At 32.3% G+C, this 4,199-nt stretch overlaps 1 protein-coding gene across 1 annotated transcript in view; it reads left to right on the top strand.

Moving 5' to 3' along the window:
• The window catches only part of LOC106872045 (polycomb group RING finger protein 3), a 106,225-nt gene that overhangs the window by 54,160 nt on the left and 47,866 nt on the right, over positions 1-4,199 (top strand). The window contains exon 2 of the mRNA XM_014918883.2: positions 2,374-2,455. The gene's annotated coding sequence lies outside the window, so the exon portion shown is untranslated. The remainder of the gene's footprint in view (positions 1-2,373; positions 2,456-4,199) is intronic.

The raw sequence follows: 4,199 nt of genomic DNA, 5'->3' as shown, positions 1-4,199 counted from the left end.
TATTATCTTCCTTCAATCTATAGGTGCATGCTTAGAGTAGGCCGGTTCACTCAGACCATTCTTGCCACATTCATCCACTTTTCAACAAAATTACTGGAAAGGTGGCACTTCCTTCTCTACTCTCACTTTCCTTTTCAAGTGAAACTTGAAAAAAGTTGATGAAGGCTTGACCAAAGAGGAAAGTATCTGTCTTTAGCCCTTTCACACAACATCTTTTGCTAAAGCTACCAAACAAATAAATAGTAATAATAATAATAATAATAATAATAATAATAATCCTTTCTATTATTGGCACAAGGCATGAAATTGTATGTATGTGTGGTGGGGTGGAGTGGGGTGTAAGTCAATTACATCAACCCCACTACTCAACTGGTACTTATTTTATTGACCCTCAAAAGGATGAAAGGCAAAGTTGACCTGGTGGAATTGAAACTCAGAACATAAAGACAAATCAAATGCCACTAAGCTTTTTGCCTGGTGTGCTAACGGTTCTGTCAGCTCACTAAATAATAATAATAATAATAATAATAATAATAATCCTTTTTACAATAAGTGCAAGGCCTGGAATTTCTGGGGAGGGAAATAGTCAATTACTCAACTCCAGTGCTCAACTGGCACCTAGTAAAGTCGACTCTGGTGGAATTTGAAGCCATTAAGTATTTTGCCTGGTGTGCTAATGATTCTGCCAGCTTGCCACCTTAATAGTAATGATGGTGATGATGATGATAATAATGATAATAATAATAATAATAATAATAATAAAGATAATAATAAAAATAGTAATGGTTTCAAATTCTGGCTCAGAGCCAGCAAGTTTGGTGGAGAGTATAAGTTTTTTCACTATGAGTTGGTATTTTGCAAATATTTTAACATGATTTCTTTTTATAGAAGGTTTTAATTTAACCATTTAACATTTAAACTGACCATATCTGACCCAGTTATTCTTCTCTTACATTCAAACCAACCAGATTTGGCTTCTCCCATCTACCCTACAATGTCATTCTAAAAATAAACAATTACCTCATCAATATCTTGAAGTTACATGATAATGCATGATTAATTAAGAAAAAAAACAAAACAACATGAACACTTTAGCATTGAAGCCAGCCAAAGTATTCTACCTGTTTTATGTTCAAACTGGCCAGATCTGGCCTCCTGCACCTACTCTACAATGTCATTCTAGAAATAAACAATCCCTCATTTAAATCTCGAAGGTATGAGATTATGTATAATTAATTGAAAACAATGTGAATAAATAAGCATTACATTTGATTGAATAATCTGAATGTTAATGGCTTAAATAAAAATTAAAGCCTTTTTCCCATGGGACCAGGAGCTGCTGTCACAGAAGGGCTGATACCAAAAATGTTAAAACATATATGGTTCTATTTATATTTGTTGTAAAATGATGCCTGGGGTGTTGTGTGGTAATGATAAATGAATATATTGATAAACATTTATAGCTGTCAACCAGTTTGATATTGTTAAAATGGTTTTTGTGAAAGATAGCACCAAGAAACTCTCCCCACCCTTGTGTCATTCTTTGCAAAGGATATTATCACAAACTTCTGCAAACAAATCATAGTTTTTCTCCTTTCTTCAACTATGATGGCTTACATGTATTCTATACACAAAGGCCATCACTTCTACTTAACACTTTGTTTCTTATTCAACACTATATTTATTCAATTTCTCATTGAATTCTTTCTATACTCTTTACAGTATACAACCAGCTTTTTTATTCCAATGAATTTCTAGGTACAATTTTGACTGCTGTGCTTTTGTTTACATTGAAAACTAGCAGTCAGATCATGTATATTTATCTAAAAATTGAAAATGATCAGTTATCTATTTTATCAATATTATTTTTGTAATAAAAATTCAGAATTTTGTACAGAAATGACAGTATTTCATTCATAATACCTTAAAGAGGAACGTGTTGTAAACAAGTGTTGATTTAAATCTATGGTCACCTTGCTTTTTCTAACAGAGGAAAATTATTTTTTTAAAGGAACACTTTTCAGTAATTAAGTACAGGCTAACATATTTAGTGTAAGAGAGCCAAAAATAATTTTTAGACTGTTTATATTAAACCCATAACAAGAAGAAAAGTCATTAGTACTAAAGACAATATCTTTTTCGTGGGAGACAAGAAGTTGAACTCCAAAGATTAAATTACTTAAATGTTAAATGGGTGGAGTTTCTTCATGCAACAAATGACAATAACAAATAATCCATATGAATTTATTGAACTTGATGATAAAAAAAACAAAAAAGACATGAAATATATATTTACATAATTTCATTTCAGTTAATATTGTAATATGATTGTTTTGAAAAGCTAATTATCTCTTTGTTTCAATCTTATTTTAGGATTCAGTCCATTAAGGAAGAATCTCAGCTGGAGACTCTGGGTATATTTTCCAAAGTATTTGATCAACATTTTTCTATGAAGGTAATCATCAATTCTTTTTCTCTAGTTTGTACATTTAAAAGCTTTAACAAGCATCTCTGTCTTCCTACTCTCTTCTTGTCTCTCACCTGTTGAAGGTAGATTAGATATGCCTTCTTTTGACACATCAGCAGATCTTATCTATTGTGTTTTACTTATATAGACATATTGTAATCACTTTCCTGGCAGATGTGGCAAAATATCTGATGAAATATTATAGTGTTTTTTTCTGTGCTACATCGGGGATTTCAAATCTCACTGGATTCATTCTGTTCTTTCATCTGTAAGATTGAATAAAACAAGGTATAGTCATGTACTAGAGTCACTTCATTTCACTATCCCTGCCCTAACAAATTTGTACTCTTGTAAATGAGAAAAGACAATAACAAAACCCTTGTAAATGCTGTAAGTAGGGGTTCCCAACCTTTTTCATTCCCCTGGTATATCATTTTAAAAATAAATTTACACCCTACTTTGTTTTTTTTTGCAATTTGAGTTTTGGTCTTTTACCATTTATCTCTTACTTGTTTCAGTCATTAGACTGTGGCCATGCTGGGGCATCGCCTTGTGGAATTTTATTTGAACTAATTGACCCCAATATTTATTTCCTTTTTAAGCCTGGTACTTATTCTATTGGTTTCTTTTGCTGAACTACTAAGCTATGGGGATGTAACCACACCAACACTGGTTGTCAAGCAGTGGTGGGGGACAAACACAGACACACACACACACACATATATATGACAGGCTTCTTCCAGTTTTCACCTATCAAATCCACTCACAAGGCTTTGGTCAGCCTGAGGCTATAGTAGAAGACATTTCCCCAAGTTGGCATGCAATGGGAGTGAACCTGGAACAATGTGGTTGGGAAGCAAACTTCTTACCTCACAGCCACACCTGCACCAGTTCAAAGTTTTGTTTCTTAATTTGAATTTAAAGTTTTTTTTTTTGCAATTTTAGTTTGTAATTAGAATTTCTATGATAATAAAATAACTGATAAAGATAAAATTGAAATACTCATTCTAAACATTATTATTACTGAAATAAAAATAACAATAAAAGCAGTAGATACCTGTGTTATTCCACTTATGAATTAATGATAAACAAATATTAGAATTAAAGTCTTCCAAATTGGACTATTTCATTAACAACACAATAATTAATAAGTTTACAATGTAGATTGTGAAATCCACAGTAGTAGAAAGAAAACAATCAGTATTTTTTTGCAAAATAAGCCTATTTGAAATTTTTTCTCAACTTCAGACTTTAAAAATTATTTTTGAAAAGAAGTTGTCCAAATCTTGAATCATCAAATTTACTTTCTGGATAGGTGAACTCAAAGGGGTAAATTGATCCTAGTTTGAGAAATCCTGCTGTAGAGGTTAATCCTTTTATTAGCTGGGAGTATCCTTTTATACTTTTACTGGTTTCAGTCACTAGTCTATGGCCATTCTGGGACACTCTCCCTCCACCAGTACTTACTTTTATTGACTGGTGGCATGTAAAAAGCACCCAGCATGCTCTTAAGTGGTTGGCTTTAAGAAGGGCAGCCAGCCATAAAAATTATGCCTTAAAAGGTAGCTGGAGTCTGGACAGCTCCATGTGAAACTGGCCAACCCATGCCAGTATGGAAAGTAAACATTAAACGATGATGATGATGATGGTACTTATTTTACCAACCTTAGAAAGATGAAATGCAGTGAACTTACAAATAGAAATATGTATATATATATATATATATATATAT

Source organism: Octopus bimaculoides, chromosome 18, assembly GCF_001194135.2.
Source record: "Octopus bimaculoides isolate UCB-OBI-ISO-001 chromosome 18, ASM119413v2, whole genome shotgun sequence".
Taxonomy (NCBI): Eukaryota; Metazoa; Mollusca; class Cephalopoda; order Octopoda; family Octopodidae; genus Octopus; species Octopus bimaculoides.
Note: the sequence above shows the minus strand (reverse complement) of the source record. Positions and strands in the feature narration are given on the sequence as shown.